This window comes from Thalia democratica, chromosome 5 (genome assembly GCF_965202585.1).
Source record: "Thalia democratica chromosome 5, ktThaDemo2.hap1.1, whole genome shotgun sequence".
Classification (NCBI taxonomy): Eukaryota; Metazoa; Chordata; class Thaliacea; order Salpida; family Salpidae; genus Thalia; species Thalia democratica.
In genome coordinates, this window is record NC_139169.1 from 70,727,501 (window position 1) to 70,749,149 (window position 21,649).

A 21,649-nucleotide genomic window follows, 5' to 3' on the forward strand; every position below is an offset into this window, starting at 1 on the left:
ATCATTAAAGTTGCATTTAAGAGAAAATGTTTATATTCGATTAAAATTTAAGACCCCGTACTTAAACGATTATTCAAAACCTTTCCATTTTTAGATAATGTTGTAAGGACACTTATAGTTTACTCCGTAAAGATATTAAAGATAGGTTTTTAGAATTTGTAGAATATTTGACTAGCCTAAAAATCGGTCAATGACGTCTAGTGCACTTAATATGAAATGCGTTCCCAAATAATAACATACTTCCACACTTATTCAATCCACAGATTGATTACTGTAACAAATGTCCACTTTTTAATGGTATCAAAGCTTTGAAATTTTAGTAGTTTTCACAACATGATAAGTTTCTAAGAATTTAATAGTATTGGAAAATTTATGAGACCAAATACAAGAAATCAAATTTCAATAATTATATATAGAATGGATTTCTTCTTTTGAACAAGAAAATGTTTAATAAAAAAAAGTTGTTTATGTTACTACAATTTTTTTTAACCTGACCTTTGCCTATATAAGGATAAACTTGTCTTGCATTATATTAAAGATATATTAATGGATTATTTGAGTAGGAATGAAATTTTATGACATAAGAACTTGAAGAATTGAAAATATTAATTTATCAAAAGGTATAAAAGCAGGGGTGTTAAGACAGCTAAGCTACAAAGGTTGAAGCAATAGATTACAATAGGCTCCTTATGAAAGGCACAAACTAAAAATAGTTTTTGTGTTTTAAACTCTCATTATTTCATTATACTTTCATTACTTAACACAGTCATATTTCTGTCAGAATTCTAATTTAATCTCTAATTGATAACAAAATTTCTGCTACAATGAGGTATAACCAAACGTTTATTAATTAGTCAAGTAACATAGTTTTTACATAAGTAATACAGGTTTTATGCATGCTACATACATATATTATTATTTGTGTTGTTCTTTGATTTTGAAACTTAACTAGAAAATTTAAACTTTGCCATAAATAAATTTTTATATTATAATTTAACTTGTTGTGTTTTTACTTATGTAAAAATTTGTTTTAACTATAAGTTTTTATATAAAGCACTCGAGCGGGATTTCAAATTTTGATAGCTATTACAAGCACCAGATTGTTTAAATTTCAATAGTTACGTCACAATTTAAATAAGCTACGTTAAAATGCACCTCAACTTTTAGCTCACTTCATTAACTACATTTTTGCTTAAGAAATGTTTACTTTGATAATTAACTAGAAGAAAAAAGGAAGCTACGTACAGCTTTTATTATTATTATTGTTATTGTATCGATTTAAAAACTTAATTAAAATTTAAACTTTACCTTAAACTCGATCGTAATATTAAAATTTAATTTGTTTAGTTTTAAAGTAAAAATTGTGAGTAAAAATTTGTTTTTATTTTAATTCAATTGTTTAAATTCTTTTTTCCATGACTGTCACATATATTTTTAGATTTATTTAAGCACTGACGAGGTCTTTGACCGAAACTTAGTTTGTAAAATAAATTCTTAAAAGAATAAGTTCATGTCTTTATCTATAAGTAACAAAAATATTTGAGAAATATAGATGTGTTATATGTATAATAAATGATGTGTTAAAATATAATAGTTATAGACAAAATTAATAAAGTAATTTTTTAAAGAAAAATATAATCATTTTGAATAAAGCTCTCTAGTTTATTAAATCCTAAAAATTATTTCATTCATAACAGTTCTTTCAAAAACAAATTAAGATGATATATCTCAATAAATCCATGTCTAAAGCTAAAAGTAATCAAAAAAATTTTGTAAATTGATTGTTAGTACAAGCTCGAAGTATTAGTTAAAGTTATTACTATGCAATTGTTTATAACTATGAAATGCTTTATATGTAGTAAACGAATGTTTTAAATATTTTGAGAATAAGGGATTTTTTTTAATGTACAAATAGCATTTAAGCGTATAAAAAACAGTTGGTAATACGAACAATATTGTAACAGATATAACAAAGCAGACTGGGGACTTTCTGCCAATTCAGCCTGTATAACCAATGAAGAGGAAGGAGCAGCCAGCTTCAAGGATCTACTTCAGTTAGGAGCAACAACTATGGTGCAGGGGACAGAGAAAATATTTAAAATTTTGTGTTTTTTTTTTGTAATAAATCGTACTTGATTGAAACTTGTCTGGTTATAGGCCTAATTTTCCATCGAACTCATATAACAATGTTAAACAAGTTGAATCGATGATCATTAAAGTTGCATTTAAGAGAAAATGTTTATATTCGATTAAAATTTAAGACCCCGTACTTAAACGATTATTCAAAACCTTTCCATTTTTAGATAATGTTGTAAGGACACTTATAGTTTACTCCGTAAAGATATTAAAGATAGGTTTTTAGAATTTGTAGAATATTTGACTAGCCTAAAAATCGGTCAATGACGTCTAGTGCACTTAATATGAAATGCGTTCCCAAATAATAACATACTTCCACACTTATTCAATCCACAGATTGATTACTGTAACAAATGTCCACTTTTTAATGGTATCAAAGCTTTGAAATTTTAGTAGTTTTCACAACATGATAAGTTTCTAAGAATTTAATAGTATTGGAAAATTTATGAGACCAAATACAAGAAATCAAATTTCAATAATTATATATAGAATGGATTTCTTCTTTTGAACAAGAAAATGTTTAATAAAAAAAAGTTGTTTATGTTACTACAATTTTTTTTAACCTGACCTTTGCCTATATAAGGATAAACTTGTCTTGCATTATATTAAAGATATATTAATGGATTATTTGAGTAGGAATGAAATTTTATGACATAAGAACTTGAAGAATTGAAAATATTAATTTATCAAAAGGTATAAAAGCAGGGGTGTTAAGACAGCTAAGCTACAAAGGTTGAAGCAATAGATTACAATAGGCTCCTTATGAAAGGCACAAACTAAAAATAGTTTTTGTGTTTTAAACTCTCATTATTTCATTATACTTTCATTACTTAACACAGTCATATTTCTGTCAGAATTCTAATTTAATCTCTAATTGATAACAAAATTTCTGCTACAATGAGGTATAACCAAACGTTTATTAATTAGTCAAGTAACATAGTTTTTACATAAGTAATACAGGTTTTATGCATGCTACATACATATATTATTATTTGTGTTGTTCTTTGATTTTGAAACTTAACTAGAAAATTTAAACTTTGCCATAAATAAATTTTTATATTATAATTTAACTTGTTGTGTTTTTACTTATGTAAAAATTTGTTTTAACTATAAGTTTTTATATAAAGCACTCGAGCGGGATTTCAAATTTTGATAGCTATTACAAGCACCAGATTGTTTAAATTTCAATAGTTACGTCACAATTTAAATAAGCTACGTTAAAATGCACCTCAACTTTTAGCTCACTTCATTAACTACATTTTTGCTTAAGAAATGTTTACTTTGATAATTAACTAGAAGAAAAAAGGAAGCTACGTACAGCTTTTATTATTATTATTGTTATTGTATCGATTTAAAAACTTAATTAAAATTTAAACTTTACCTTAAACTCGATCGTAATATTAAAATTTAATTTGTTTAGTTTTAAAGTAAAAATTGTGAGTAAAAATTTGTTTTTATTTTAATTCAATTGTTTAAATTCTTTTTTCCATGACTGTCACATATATTTTTAGATTTATTTAAGCACTGACGAGGTCTTTGACCGAAACTTAGTTTGTAAAATAAATTCTTAAAAGAATAAGTTCATGTCTTTATCTATAAGTAACAAAAATATTTGAGAAATATAGATGTGTTATATGTATAATAAATGATGTGTTAAAATATAATAGTTATAGACAAAATTAATAAAGTAATTTTTTAAAGAAAAATATAATCATTTTGAATAAAGCTCTCTAGTTTATTAAATCCTAAAAATTATTTCATTCATAACAGTTCTTTCAAAAACAAATTAAGATGATATATCTCAATAAATCCATGTCTAAAGCTAAAAGTAATCAAAAAAATTTTGTAAATTGATTGTTAGTACAAGCTCGAAGTATTAGTTAAAGTTATTACTATGCAATTGTTTATAACTATGAAATGCTTTATATGTTTTTATGAGTAAACGAATGTTTTAAATATTTTGAGAATAAGGGATTTTTTTTTAATGTACAAATAGCATTTAAGCGTATAAAAAACAGTTGGTAATACGAACAATATTGTAACAGATATAACAAAGCAGACTGGGGACTTTCTGCCAATTCAGCCTGTATAACCAATGAAGAGGAAGGAGCAGCCAGCTTCAAGGATCTACTTCAGTTAGGAGCAACAACTATGGTGCAGGGGACAGAGAAAATATTTAAAATTTTGTGTTTTTTTTTTGTAATAAATCGTACTTGATTGAAACTTGTCTGGTTATAGGCCTAATTTTCCATCGAACTCATATAACAATGTTAAACAAGTTGAATCGATGATCATTAAAGTTGCATTTAAGAGAAAATGTTTATATTCGATTAAAATTTAAGACCCCGTACTTAAACGATTATTCAAAACCTTTCCATTTTTAGATAATGTTGTAAGGACACTTATAGTTTACTCCGTAAAGATATTAAAGATAGGTTTTTAGAATTTGTAGAATATTTGACTAGCCTAAAAATCGGTCAATGACGTCTAGTGCACTTAATATGAAATGCGTTCCCAAATAATAACATACTTCCACACTTATTCAATCCACAGATTGATTACTGTAACAAATGTCCACTTTTTAATGGTATCAAAGCTTTGAAATTTTAGTAGTTTTCACAACATGATAAGTTTCTAAGAATTTAATAGTATTGGAAAATTTATGAGACCAAATACAAGAAATCAAATTTCAATAATTATATATAGAATGGATTTCTTCTTTTGAACAAGAAAATGTTTAATAAAAAAAAGTTGTTTATGTTACTACAATTTTTTTTAACCTGACCTTTGCCTATATAAGGATAAACTTGTCTTGCATTATATTAAAGATATATTAATGGATTATTTGAGTAGGAATGAAATTTTATGACATAAGAACTTGAAGAATTGAAAATATTAATTTATCAAAAGGTATAAAAGCAGGGGTGTTAAGACAGCTAAGCTACAAAGGTTGAAGCAATAGATTACAATAGGCTCCTTATGAAAGGCACAAACTAAAAATAGTTTTTGTGTTTTAAACTCTCATTATTTCATTATACTTTCATTACTTAACACAGTCATATTTCTGTCAGAATTCTAATTTAATCTCTAATTGATAACAAAATTTCTGCTACAATGAGGTATAACCAAACGTTTATTAATTAGTCAAGTAACATAGTTTTTACATAAGTAATACAGGTTTTATGCATGCTACATACATATATTATTATTTGTGTTGTTCTTTGATTTTGAAACTTAACTAGAAAATTTAAACTTTGCCATAAATAAATTTTTAAATTATAATTTAACTTGTTGTGTTTTTACTTATGTAAAAATTTGTTTTAACTATAAGTTTTTATATAAAGCACTCGAGCGGGATTTCAAATTTTGATAGCTATTACAAGCACCAGATTGTTTAAATTTCAATAGTTACGTCACAATTTAAATAAGCTACGTTAAAATGCACCTCAACTTTTAGCTCACTTTATTAACTACATTTTTGCTTAAGAAATGTTTACTTTGATAATTAACTAGAAGAAAAAAGGAAGCTACGTACAGCTTTTATTATTATTATTGTTATTGTATCGATTTAAAAACTTAATTAAAATTTAAACTTTACCTTAAACTCGATCGTAATATTAAAATTTAATTTGTTTAGTTTTAAAGTAAAAATTGTGAGTAAAAATTTGTTTTTATTTTAATTCAATTGTTTAAATTCTTTTTTCCATGACTGTCACATATATTTTTAGATTTATTTAAGCACTGACGAGGTCTTTGACCGAAACTTAGTTTGTAAAATAAATTCTTAAAAGAATAAGTTCATGTCTTTATCTATAAGTAACAAAAATATTTGAGAAATATAGATGTGTTATATGTATAATAAATGATGTGTTAAAATATAATAGTTATAGACAAAATTAATAAAGTAATTTTTTAAAGAAAAATATAATCATTTTGAATAAAGCTCTCTAGTTTATTAAATCCTAAAAATTATTTCATTCATAACAGTTCTTTCAAAAACAAATTAAGATGATATATCTCAATAAATCCATGTCTAAAGCTAAAAGTAATCAAAAAAATTTTGTAAATTGATTGTTAGTACAAGCTCCAAGTATTAGTTAAAGTTATTACTATGCAATTGTTTATAACTATGAAATGCTTTATATGTTTTTATGAGTAAACGAATGTTTTAAATATTTTGAGAATAAGGGATTTTTTTTTAATGTACAAATAGCATTTAAGCGTATAAAAAACAGTTGGTAATACGAACAATATTGTAACAGATATAACAAAGCAGACTGGGGACTTTCTGCCAATTCAGCCTGTATAACCAATGAAGAGGAAGGAGCAGCCAGCTTCAAGGATCTACTTCAGTTAGGAGCAACAACTATGGTGCAGGGGACAGAGAAAATATTTAAAATTTTGTGTTTTTTTTTTGTAATAAATCGTACTTGATTGAAACTTGTCTGGTTATAGGCCTAATTTTCCATCGAACTCATATAACAATGTTAAACAAGTTGAATCGATGATCATTAAAGTTGCATTTAAGAGAAAATGTTTATATTCGATTAAAATTTAAGACCCCGTACTTAAACGATTATTCAAAACCTTTCCATTTTTAGATAATGTTGTAAGGACACTTATAGTTTACTCCGTAAAGATATTAAAGATAGGTTTTTAGAATTTGTAGAATATTTGACTAGCCTAAAAATCGGTCAATGACGTCTAGTGCACTTAATATGAAATGCGTTCCCAAATAATAACATACTTCCACACTTATTCAATCCACAGATTGATTACTGTAACAAATGTCCACTTTTTAATGGTATCAAAGCTTTGAAATTTTAGTAGTTTTCACAACATGATAAGTTTCTAAGAATTTAATAGTATTGGAAAATTTATGAGACCAAATACAAGAAATCAAATTTCAATAATTATATATAGAATGGATTTCTTCTTTTGAACAAGAAAATGTTTAATAAAAAAAAGTTGTTTATGTTACTACAATTTTTTTTAACCTGACCTTTGCCTATATAAGGATAAACTTGTCTTGCATTATATTAAAGATATATTAATGGATTATTTGAGTAGGAATGAAATTTTATGACATAAGAACTTGAAGAATTGAAAATATTAATTTATCAAAAGGTATAAAAGCAGGGGTGTTAAGACAGCTAAGCTACAAAGGTTGAAGCAATAGATTACAATAGGCTCCTTATGAAAGGCACAAACTAAAAATAGTTTTTGTGTTTTAAACTCTCATTATTTCATTATACTTTCATTACTTAACACAGTCATATTTCTGTCAGAATTCTAATTTAATCTCTAATTGATAACAAAATTTCTGCTACAATGAGGTATAACCAAACGTTTATTAATTAGTCAAGTAACATAGTTTTTACATAAGTAATACAGGTTTTATGCATGCTACATACATATATTATTATTTGTGTTGTTCTTTGATTTTGAAACTTAACTAGAAAATTTAAACTTTGCCATAAATAAATTTTTATATTATAATTTAACTTGTTGTGTTTTTACTTATGTAAAAATTTGTTTTAACTATAAGTTTTTATATAAAGCACTCGAGCGGGATTTCAAATTTTGATAGCTATTACAAGCACCAGATTGTTTAAATTTCAATAGTTACGTCACAATTTAAATAAGCTACGTTAAAATGCACCTCAACTTTTAGCTCACTTTATTAACTACATTTTTGCTTAAGAAATGTTTACTTTGATAATTAACTAGAAGAAAAAAGGAAGCTACGTACAGCTTTTATTATTATTATTGTTATTGTATCGATTTAAAAACTTAATTAAAATTTAAACTTTACCTTAAACTCGATCGTAATATTAAAATTTAATTTGTTTAGTTTTAAAGTAAAAATTGTGAGTAAAAATTTGTTTTTATTTTAATTCAATTGTTTAAATTCTTTTTTCCATGACTGTCACATATATTTTTAGATTTATTTAAGCACTGACGAGGTCTTTGACCGAAACTTAGTTTGTAAAATAAATTCTTAAAAGAATAAGTTCATGTCTTTATCTATAAGTAACAAAAATATTTGAGAAATATAGATGTGTTATATGTATAATAAATGATGTGTTAAAATATAATAGTTATAGACAAAATTAATAAAGTAATTTTTTAAAGAAAAATATAATCATTTTGAATAAAGCTCTCTAGTTTATTAAATCCTAAAAATTATTTCATTCATAACAGTTCTTTCAAAAACAAATTAAGATGATATATCTCAATAAATCCATGTCTAAAGCTAAAAGTAATCAAAAAAATTTTGTAAATTGATTGTTAGTACAAGCTCCAAGTATTAGTTAAAGTTATTACTATACAATTGTTTATAACCATGAAATTCTTTATGTGTTTTTATGAGTAAACGAATGTTTTAAATATTTTAAGAATAAGGGATTTTTTTTAATGTACAAATAGCATTAAAGCGTATAAAAAACAGTTGGTAATACGAACAATATTGTAACAGATATAACAAATCAGACTGGGGACTTTCTGCCAATTCAGCCTGAATAACCAATGAAGAGGAAGGAGCAGCCAGCTTCAAGGATCTACTTCAGTTAGGAGCAACAACTATGGTGCAGGGGACAGAGAAAATATTAAAAATTTTGTGTTTTTTTTTGTAATAAATCGAACTTGATTGAAACTTGTCTGGTTATAGGCCTAATTTTACCATCGAACTCATATAACAATGTTAAACAAGTTGAATCGATGATCATTAAAGTTGCATTTAAGAGAAAATGTTTATATTCGATTAAAATTTAAGACCCCGCACTTAAACGATTATTCAAAACCTTTCCATTTTTAGATAATGTTGTATGGACACTTATAGTTTACTCCGTAAAGATATTAAAGAGAGGTTTTTAGAATTTGTTGAATATTTTACTAGCCTAAAAATCGGTCAATGACGTCCAGTGCACTTAATGTGAAATGCGTTCCCAAATAATAACACACTTCCACACTTATTCAATCCACAGATTGATTACTTTAACAAACTTCCACTTTTTAATGGTATCAAAGCTTTGAAATTTTAGTAGTTTTCACAACATAAGTTTCTAAGAATTTAATAGTATTGGAAAATTTATGAGACCAAATACAATAAATCAAATTTCAATAATTATATATAGAATAATAGATTGATTGTCTACTCCAAAGCTACCGTTTGGTGTACTACATCAATATTATATTTAATACCAAACCTACATCTTGACACTAAAAAGCATAAACAACTAAAATTAAGAGAAAAATAACATACTAAGTAAGACTACATTATGACGTAGTAGGTGATTCAATATAACTAAAACACTGAAATTAAATGGATAAAAAAGACATTTTGTTACTATAAAATGCATACAATTTGTAGAACTTTATGGGGACAATTTGAGACGTTTATTATTAGTATTTAAACTTAATATGAGGAAATTATTCTCACTCAAAACACATGCGTAAATACTCGTACATCAAACAAATAACTAATGATGTCGAACAGTAGAGTAACAGGGCCTAAAGAACAAAAAAATGATGCAAGTAGTAGAAATATTTATTAATTAAAATTATAGTTATCAAAATAATATACAGGTTAATATTTGCAAGTTGTACAAACTGCTTTTTCTCATTGTGATTAAACTAAATTAATGTAACTTTTAATTGACCTTAATACATAAACGAACTAAAATGGAATTGAATAACTGGTAGTTGATTTCCGATAAATACTTATAACAAGTTGAATTACAATATAATAAAATTACAAAGTAAGTTGAAGTGTTTAATATAGAATAATACCAGACTGTCTACTACAAACCAGTATCATTTGTAGTACGACACCGAGGATACATACTATAAAACATTGAACTTCACTAGTAATTTAAGTATGTTAGTATTAAGTTTATAAGAAAAATAACATACTTAAAGAATATGCATAGCTACTCGTACAACAAACAAAAAACTAATTAGGTGCCGACCAGCATAAGGACGTGGCCTAAAGAGCCATAAGTCCTTCCGCTGCGAATTCCTCCTATCGGAGGAATTCTTGCTCCCGGACTTTTGCACAAATAACGAAAGCTGTCCGCTACCACTTTAACTCAAAACCGAACTACTTCTTAGAGCTCAGTACCACACTTTTATCTGGTTTGGCTGTCAGGCTTACTGACTGTACTCCAAGCGTAATTAGGTTTTTAAGAAAAAATGGTTGGGAGAAAAAGTGAAAAATTTTTCGCCGGCGGAGCCGGCGAAATGCCTTTCAAAATTAAGCTTTAATTTTCAATCTCAAAAATTTCCCACCCCCGATTTTCGGTTTGGGGGAATCCCCATATTTAAAAAAATGAGGGGGTAGGGACTAAAAAGTTTAGTGAATAAATTATGCGATGCGTACTTCTTAATATAAACCTTTAATTATAACAGAGAATGTGTTATTAAAAGTTTAGTACGTACCTTACTCGGGCGCGTACTTCTAAGAATAATTGTTAAGTTTAGAGTCTAAATTAAATTAATATTGTTTCAGATGTTACATCATCCTGGTTAAGTACCTAATGTTTTACATATACATGGAAAACTGTTCATCAATCTCATAGATAGGTGTACTTTTTAATGACAGAAAATAAAGCAAATATAAAAAGAAAGAAACTACAGACCTTTTAAATGTGTACATTGACAAATCTATTTATATGATTGAACTGTATTCTACGCATATTCAAACAATAGTCAGTTAACTTGCTTACGTAAATTGATTTTACTTCGATAACCTTTTAAAAACAGTATAAAACTTGAACTAATCAAAAATAAAAAACCACTTGAGATTCATCTAAACAGTTAAAGTTACTTTGATTCAAGTAGTAACTATATTTTTGTCAAATAAAACTTTAAAATTGTAAAAAAAATTACATTCTTGTTTAACTTCAGTTTTATACTGTTCCTACTAAAGGATATTACTTTACTTGTCATTTAACTTACATAAGCTAAAGTGTATCTATGATAGTTAAATTGGTCTCATTGTAAAATAATTATTTAGCAATCTAATAAATACACTGTTACTACCATCACTACTTATCAACTAGTATACTTTAATTTACTTTATATATTCACTAATAGACTTAAACTTTGAATGCTTACTTAATCGCTTTGTTTAATCACTGATCTCAGACAACTTATTGTGTGTTTCTTAAAGTGTGCACACAAATTAAAGGTGTTTGAGGTTTTGAACTTATCATTTAAATACATTGTTACAAACTAAAACAGTTAAACCATACTACTTTGTTTCAATAACATATGTTTTGATTTATTTCATTTCAAAGTTTGTCAAATCTTGCATCTTAAATACTCTTAATATCATTTAAAATCTTCATAAACTAACTTTTATACTGTTCACAAAACTTAGTCTTTACTTTTGACATATACATAGAAAACAGTACAGCAAGTTGTTGATAAAAGCTGTTTAGTGCATACATATGAACAAAAGAAATTATTGATAGATAAAAGTAGAGAAAGAAGTAAGTGATAGAAGAATATAAAATAATAAACCAAGGGAAAATAAACCTTATACCACATATGCACTAACAACCTTTGATTTTTTCTTGCTGTGAACTGCTTTTTAAATATATGAATGTAAACTTAAAATTTTGGAACATATTGTTTTCTAACAAACCTAATTCTGATATGGTTTAACTGTTTTCTTTTGTAAAAAAAATAAGCTTACTTTTGAAACTAATAACAATTTTGTTTTATAATTAATCTTGTAACTTATATTTCATGCAAACTTTAAGAAGTACTTTTTATTACAAATCATAAATCTATTAATATATAAACTACATTAACACTATAAAATTTAACCAATTGAAATTTTATTTTGTAAATAAACTTCTTAACTTAGCTTAGCTTGCTGTCTGTTTGGGCTTCATTCATGAGTACAACACTTCTATATACAAGCTTATTAAGTTTAACACCAATCTTGCTACTTTTTAATGATTTTATTTATTTAAGTTTTCCTTTAAGGTAGCCTAGTAATCTTAGGAGAATGATGCCCAACAAAACAAATATATGTTTATGGTATAAACCAAGGTTACAACTCTATGAATAACTAGTCTGAATTTGTGCAAAACTTAATTAACATCTAAAGCTTAGTGTTATTCAAGCATGAGCACTCAAAAAATTTAATAGTAACAAAAGGAATCAAAAATTAATAAGTGGAAAATATAATGTTTAAAGATAAAATATTAAGATTTATTGTAAATATCCATAAAAACCTTAACTTTGTTACTGAATATTCAACTAGTCTGACTGGTAACCCTAGCAAAAAACTTTAAGTTTTGCACAAATTAAAACAATATTATTAACTATTAAACAAACTAACCTCAACAGCTGCTGTAGTAGGTACTAATCTTCAATCAGATTCCAAAAAAGTGTGATCCATTGCCTGAACTCAAAATGTAGGAGAAAGCTACAGTTACAACTTATAAAGATAAAGAATTTGAAACAACCTAGAAGTTTTAAAATTTTACAGAAATTCAAAAGATTTTTTAAAAGAATTATTTTAAATTTTTTTCTACTCAGTTCACTTTACAATGATGTTTCAAAGATTTCAAAGACTGAGATGCAAGTTTTTAAAGCCTCATGATGATTTTTTTCTAGCATCATGTAAGTATAATGAATGCATTATATGATGAATTAGAAGATAAAATAAAGACTTTTTTCAAAGAATTTGCATGAGAGATAGTATAGATTATCAACATAAACTTTCAAGACTCTAAGTATAATAAATGCATTATATGATGAATTAGAAGATAAAATAAAGACTTTTTTCAAAGAATTTGCATGAGAGATAGTATAGATTATCAACATAAACTTCAAGACTGTAAAAATAATTAATGCATTATATGGTGAATTAGAAGATAAAATAAAGACTTTTTTCAAAGAATTTGCATGAGAGATAGTATAGATTATCAACATAAACTTCAAGACTGTTGATTCCCAAACTAAGTCAAATGCTTTCTTAAACTTACTCACACAATGTAGAAACATAAGATTTTTAGAAGATAAAATAAGCCACAACTATCAAGTTTTATCTTCAAGAATATTGACAATCAAATAGAGTTTGCTTAAATAGCTCACATAAACAGTATAAAAAAGAAAAAAAAAGTTTTAGAGTTACTTTACACTTACAGCATCTAGAGCTGTTTTTACTACAAGTGATTTTCTCAAAAGAATATTCTTTGAAAAAATTATTTTGCAAAACACTATTTAGTTGTGATGTCACATTAAAATGTAAGATTTTACAAAATTCATAAAAACTACAAATTGAAACACTATCTTAGCACAGCAGGGTGGTTTTTAGCTTTTTCGAACACAAAATACTTTTTATTTTACATAATCTTAAACCTTAGATACTTTTTTTTTTTGTAAAAAATAAATTGTTTATATCTTATTATCATTTCAGTTTATTCTTTTGAAGTGTTTCTTAATTTCTACCTTTTTTACTACATTAAAGATAATTGGTTGAACGTATTGTTTAATATTTAAGCTACAGTAATTCATTGTGCTCATATAAACTACATTGACAACTTTATAAAAAAGTATAAACTGAGTTTTCAACTCTAAATTTTACTTTTTTTTTTCTGTTTGTTTTAAAGATGTTTATTACTTAACAGTTTGCATAAGATTAATTATATTTAGCTTAAAGCCTTTATTTTCATCAGGTAATATCTTTACATTTAACTTTTGCAAACTCATTTTAGTTATAATTTAGTTTCAATCGTTTTGCCATATTTGCCAAAACTACTGAGTTTTTGTAGTCACTGATATAACAACTTTTTGAAGCAGGTAGAAAATAAAAAGCCATATTGTTCATAGTGAGTCAATGCTAAATAAAGACACAATTATCAAAATATTCATGAATGACTGTGCCATCATTATTCATCATTATTCCATCATTGTGCCTGACACCCAAGCTAGTCTAAGTTGATAAGATAAGTTTAATAACAGTTAATGTTAATCAAGATCATATAAGAAAGAAAGATTAACCTACCTAATTCAGTCAGAGTTAAAAATAATTTATTTAACCTGAGATATATTGTTGTTTTAATGATGACAAACTAGCCTGTGTAGTCTGAGAGTGGGTAATCTATTGAGACTTATACATTTTACAGTCATACAACATGTGGAAACAATTTATACCTTCATTATTGTCTAGAATTCCGTATTAAAGTGTTACTTAAAATAGTTCTGTTTATTTCTGAACTAACAAAATGAAATTTTTATTTATAACTTAAAATTTACATTAAAATATTGAGCTGAACAACATTTTAAAATACATATTTTAGTAAGATATATATATACTTAAGTATAAAAATCATTTTTTAACAATTTGCCGGGTTGATATTTTTTTGTTCAAAAAGCTATCCCCTGTGAACTTAAACTGTCATGAGTCATCCTTATTTTTCATCTTTTTCAAAATAGGTTAATTTTATCATTTAAAATTAATAAAATCAAGTTTTTCTACAAAACTTGTTATATTATAAAATAAAAAGTATTGAAACTAAATCAACTGAGGTCCATTCTAAATCTAGAATATAATCTGTTCTGAGAATTTTTAAATAGAATTAAACTATTCTTAGCCAGCCTGAGTAAAAAAAATTCAAAAAATTCTGAGTATGTAGCAACCCTGAATGTGTACTAAATTTATACTTAAAAACCTTGTTCAAATCAAAAATATAACAAGTAAACTTTTAACAAAAATCAATAAAGTTATTATATATTTTAATATTTTTTTTTTTCATTATTTAAATATTTAAAAAAATTTTATGACACCTAACTTTTGAATAATATATAGATAGTAGTTAAATATCTTTTGCATAAATATATATACAAAGTTTATGTTATATAACATTTATGATATTAGTTAAATTTTGGTCAATGAAAAATTATTATTATAAATTAATTTAAGTATTACAAACTAAAACATCTCAAATATATTTTCTTTTTTTTTAATATTAGTTCCTATATTTAAGACTAATTCTACAAATAAATAAAACTTTCTGAAAAATAGTCACACTAATGTTTAAATTTTAAAGAACTATAATTTATCCCAGGTGTTTTTTTTTTAATTTCTATGATTTTTTTCTGTTAATATAGAATACCTGATTTTTGGATTTTTACTTTTTTTTTAAATTACAGGTTATTTGGCCACCTTGTGTAAGGAAATAAAATTAACAGTATGTTCAGTATAGATTTAGAATATGGTTGCTTCTCTAAGTTTTTAAACTTTCCTGAAAGACTAAAAACTATACGATGTAACCTAAAACTATCTTAAGTTATTCGGAATTTTTAATAAACTAAAAAAAATATTCCTCTTTCTATATATTTATAAATCATAAACTTTTTAATTTAAAAAATAACAAAAAATATGTAAACTCCGCTGTATTTGATGTTTATCAAACTTATGTTGTTATAGTTTGTCAAAGTGTAAAAAGGGAAAGCCACAGAGATATAATAAAATTAAGTTAACTTTTATACTCCAATCTTTCAATAAGTACGTTATATAGTACAAAGTAAACGATTAAAAAGTGTTGTTACTGCTTTATTTTATTCTTATTATAAAGTGACCAAGTTTTTTTAAAAAAAATTTTCTATGTTTTCTGAATTTCTTCCAGGATTAAGTACACGTTATGGGTCTATTTTTAATTTAAAGCTAATTAGAGGTTAGCTGTGTGAGGTAGTAAAACAAATTAAAAATATACTGTGAAACTTCTGTAAATGTGTTTTTTGATAAAATAAATTTTTGTTGTTTAAAAAAAGATTATTACTAAATGGTAAATTTTTCGTGTCAAACTAAAGTTTTACTACTTAGTATGTAAAAATGTTTAAAATTCCAGGTTTTTCAAGGTTTACAAAAACTTTTGTTCAAAATTTCAGTTTTTTTTACAATTTATCAAACTCCATGTTTTTCCAGGATTTCAGGCTTATTTTTTACAACCCTGCATTTAATATGCAAAAAAAAAACAGTTTTGAAGTTAAAAAAATCTTAAAACTACCAAGAGTTTTTTTTGAATCAGTTAGCATTTCTTTAAAAAAAATGTTTAACTAGGCACTAGTGTCTTAAGTTATCTAAAATATTTAGCAGACTTAAAAAACATCAAGACTTATCTTGAGTGTATTTAGTATACTGAGTTTGTGGCTGCCAATCTTTTTTACATAAATTATCCTTAAGAAAATACTTTACACGTATAATGTGTATATATATATATATATATATATATATATATAGAACAAAGTATTTAAAATATTAAGTTAATTTAATTTTAAGAGGGAGCAGTTGTCTAACAAAATAATGAACTTTTCTCAGAAATATTTTATACTACTATATACTATTTTCATCTAAACCAGGGCTGAAAAAAATTAATAAAAATTAATAAAAAAAAATTAATGTTGAACAATTGCTACCTCTTATCCTTATAATAAACAACTATTTAGTGAGCTGTATTTTTTGAGCTTTCACATTATTTAGTAAATTTAAATGGTAAACGGATCGAATTGAAAAAAGCCAAAATCGCAACAGGTGACTAAATTGTACGAGGGGACTAAATTGCACGAAGATACTTTTGCACGACGACAAACTTGCACGAAGCAATAAAGTTGCACAAAGACAATTTCACCATAGGTCAATTTTGCACGAGTTACAACTTTGCACAGAGGGTCATTTTGCACGAGAGTCAAACTATACAAAAACAGAAAAATAGAAAAAAAGTTAAAAACAGAAATAATAAAATAATATGCAACACAAAAATTAAAAATAAAAGATAAACTAATAAAAAAACGAAAAAAAAAATGCTGACCGAGAGTAAGGGTAAGGGGTAACAGTGATGATAAAATAAATAAACAATTAGTAGAAAATATAACAACAAACAAATAAATAAATAAAAACAAATTAATTAAAAAAAAAGCTACTGACCGAGGGTAAGGGTTAGAGGATACAGTTTAAATTGAGAAAAAATTAAGATAAATAAAAAAAAAAAAATTCTACTTGTGGAAAAATGTCTTCGTGAAAAGTTTTCTGCTCGTGCAAAAGTGTCTCCATGCAAAAGTGATATTATTAATAAAGGATATATTTTGTTTTTTGACTCTAAAACATTGAAGTTGACAGAAGTTGCTTATGTAGTAGCAAGAGGCATCAATTCCTACTCTTGCGCAAAAGTGCCTTGTTTCAAATAAATACAAAGAAAGGGTCCCAATAAATATCTAAGTATATTTTTACTCAAGTGTGTTACTAATATTTTTTTTTGTTTCTAAGAACAGTAGTCAATATTAATGTTAAGTTTTAGAATTCCGTTTATGGTTTATTTTTCATATGAAAATAACACTTTGGCTTAGTTTCTTATTGTTGTTTTATGTAACTATTCTATTTTTAACTTTTTAAACTGTTGTTAGCAACCTTGTTTTATTTATAAGATTTACATCTACACAGTCAAAATCTGGCTTGTATTATGATTAACCTGCATTTATACACGTAATTAATATCCCAACAATTTATTTATGTAATTATAGATATATTTCAATGATAAAATTTAAATATTGAAAGTTTCCGTTAATATTCTTAATTATAAAAATTTTATTTGCTTAAAAAATATGTTTTTAGATACTAGTTGCTAGTAATGATGTACCCAATCCACTATTTAGAATCCGGATCCTATTTTTTTTAGTCTTATGCAGTTACGAACAAACTTATAAAACTTAATTATTATAATATCATTTATAAGTTAAAATTGTTTGATACTTATACTTCGTTTAAAAATAAAAATTACTTGTATAAAATCTCATTTTAAACGTTAAATTTAGAGTTACTTACAGGACTGATTTTAAATTTTGTACCTTGTATGACGTAAAAGAAAACTAAGTTAACTGTAAGGGGCTTTAAGAAATAACGACCTTATATTTGAACTACAAAATGAACAATAACTTCTTTAGCAACTGCTTATGTTTACATACATAAAACTAAGTAATTTAGTAAATAACGTATACTGTTATCAAGGCCTTTAAGCTACAAACAAACCTATTCTGGTTTTTTTAAGTTGATATGAAAAAATAAAAGTTTTTCGCAAGTTTTTGGTAGCAATCGGTTTCGCTTTTGTTTGTAAAAGTTACCAGCTTCTGAAAATTACCTTTCAGAATAAACAGAAGATGGTGGTACTAAAAGATACCTTCTTGCAAACCTGGCAAGATGTCTATATTTTTCCTTATTTCAGTTCCACCAAGACAAAGCTTCAGCTTCTTTCACTTCTTCAGCAGATAAATTTTTTCTGCCAATGAAACTTATTTTTGACTCAATCTTATGATCAGCTTATATGACCGAAGGCTCGGTCGTAGTTAGGTTAGGGAATTGCTTATTCTGGCTTTTCGCCTTAGTTTGTGACCGCGTCATGCGTTTTATGTCGTCCATCGATAATCGTTTGGACGACATGAAATCTTAGTTGAACTAAATATATAAATTACATTAAAAAAACGTTCTAATTGAACGATCGATAACTTTAATGTATTAAGCTTACTAATAATCTAGTGTTTAGAAAACAACTTTATGTGAATGGTGATTTTATATACATTTAAAAACAAAACACGACAATGTGATAAAGTAACGTGATGAAGTTCTACCACAACTGACTCGAGGTTTTCTTAAGCTTAGTGACTGCACGCTGGTTACGATTTACAAAACTTGAAAGATTCTACTATCCTTTACAGTACTTCTATTCCCTTTGCCCGATCCGTCAACAACAACCCGCACAACAACACAAACATCCTTTTAACACACTAAGAAAAACTTTCTTTTTTTTTACTCTCTTCTCTACTCACTACGTCACGCGCAAAAGTCTTTCTGTAATTTTCCACTTAAAACTTATTGACTCCTTTGATGTAATTTCTTTGTTAACTTATCTTTGACTCCTTCATTGTACTTCTAGAAACAAGTAGTAAACTACTACTTGTTATACTACCCTTCTTACCTTACTTAATTGATTTTTTTTTTCTGAGTGCTAAAATATTTGAAGGTTTTTCTCGTTCTAGCTTTTAAAACAAGTAGAAGCTACTTCTTGTTATAAACTGAACCTTTTCGTACTCTTCTGCGAGTTTTTGCACTTATTTCCAATTTAAATGTAGAATATAAAACAAACAATATTTTTGGAAACATTAACTTTAGGTAGTTGAGCTTTAGGATTTATTCAATGGTACTTAAGGAACTTGACCACTTAGACTAGTCTCACGACAAATATGATTTTTTACTTTTGAAAAGTAGCCTTACAGCTTCCTGTTTGAGATTAGCAGGAAAATATTAAAGTCAATACCGTTGATCAAAAGCTGTTGTGAGTAAAAACAATTTGCTATCATGAATGCGTTGTTTTACTACACTGCTGTGTTACTATGTAGAAAGCAGCTCATTAAGGAGGCTAACAAGTTCCCATCATCAGCTGTGAGAAAATTTTCTGGTTTAAATTTGTTAGTCACGTAGTTTTGAACACTTGTTTTTGTTTTTCTAGTCTTTTCAGCATAAAGTAGGTTGAGTTCAACAATTCTTAACATCTTTCACAAGTAACAAAGCTTTTGCACTGACACTGATGAACCTAAAGTGACCTGGATTATTTTTTTTTCTCGCAAGCTGTAGAAGAATGATCAAAGTAACCAACAGCTAGAAGGGCCTTGGCTATTAACATGTTTCTGTTATTTTTTGAAAACAGTGAATTTCTAATTATCAGTTGAAGTTTGTAAATGAAACAGTGTGCTGAAGAGAATTTTAAGAAAAACATACCAGCCTTCACGTTAAATGCATTGTTGCGCAGAAAACTTGTTGAACAATTGCTGCTTCTTGAAGTTTTAGTAACCAAATATTGAATGAGCCGTATATAAAAAATATTCACTTAATTTATATAACTAAATGAGAATAAAATAGTTATACTAAAAATGTAAAGACTTTAATTAAATTGAATGCATCAAAATTTAAGTATATTTTCTAAGTTAACAAAAAAAATAATTTAAGTTTATAAATAGAACTAAGTTATAAAATTAGTAGAAGAATCTAATGTTCAAGGTACTTTAAATTACAAAATAACTTTTTTGTTCTAATGGATGTATGTACCAGTATGTTTACAACAAATAGTTGAGTTACCAAAACTTAAACAAGTCTATTTCGCTTGACTATTTTTTATATATTAAATATTTAAACACAATAATAAAAGAATATACAAACAGAAGAAGGTGATTGCAGAAAAAAAGTCTTTCCAAACTTAAACATAGACAAAAATAGTCTTTCCAAGCTTAGATTGTCAAAATGTAAAGTATCTACATAATATCGTTTCAAAACAGTATTAGATCAAAAACTCTTTAAACATAAAAATCTCGATTTCAAAAATGTTGCATCGAGCAAATAATATTAATTAGAGCTGATCGTTGCATAAAAACTATTTATTTTTAATGACACACGAAAAGAATATAGCGCTTTGAACGTAAGCCGTCATTTTGAAAAGCTAGCTGATTCTCCGAAAAAAAATTCTTATTCAAGTGTTCGTTTGCTTTGTTTCAAACATTTACTTTTTCCTTTATACTTTTCTTTTTAACTTTGCAGTTTTTGTATCTCATTTTATACAAATTTTAATGTTCATCTGTATCAACTTAAACATTGACCTTTGCACCATAAGCCAACGTGTACGGTGGCACCAACTCAGCTGAATCTCCTGCGACAACTACTTGATCAATTTGAACATTTACTTCTGCAGAATAAGCCCACGCATTTGGTGGCACAAACTTAACGTTTCTAGCTATCATTTGTGAATTTCAACTACTTATATATTTTTGTTGAACGATAAACAAAAGCGATCAAAAAGTTTGGTCAAAGGATCTGGTGTACAAAGGAACCTTTCGGTTATCGAGTCGTGCACCACATGCTATTAAAGTTTCTTACGAGCTATTATATTTAATTTTTTTTCATTAAATATTTTAATTTTTAGTGATAAAAAAATTAGTTTAACGCAATAAAAAAAAAACTTAATGAAAAATAACTCAATTTTGTGTATAAAAATGTACTTAAAAACTTGTTAGTAACATAAAATCTCAAAAATATTTTTAACTTTAAATCAACTTGTAAAAGGAGATGAACAATACTTATAGCAAACATTTGAATACTTATATCGCGCGCTCCACATCCGGTACCAACGAGGAAGCATGAGTGGCCACCACGTCCTGAACCAGTAAGCTGTATCTTCCATCCGTTGCAGGGAAACTGGTGAACTAAGAGAAACCTCTTAAAGTAGATAAATTTGAAATTGCCAAACGATTTCAGTTGTGTTTCTTATTTTACTGTGGAAGTAAGTATATTAGTACTTTGCAGTACATGTTTATTTTTATTTCTAAACAAAATAAAAATGGTTTTAGCTCTTAAACCATTTAGCAGTCAGTCGCAAACCGAGGGATTAATAAAAGATGAGATTGCTCCAATGCTAATATTAATCTGGCTCCTGACGAGACTACCGTACCTGTT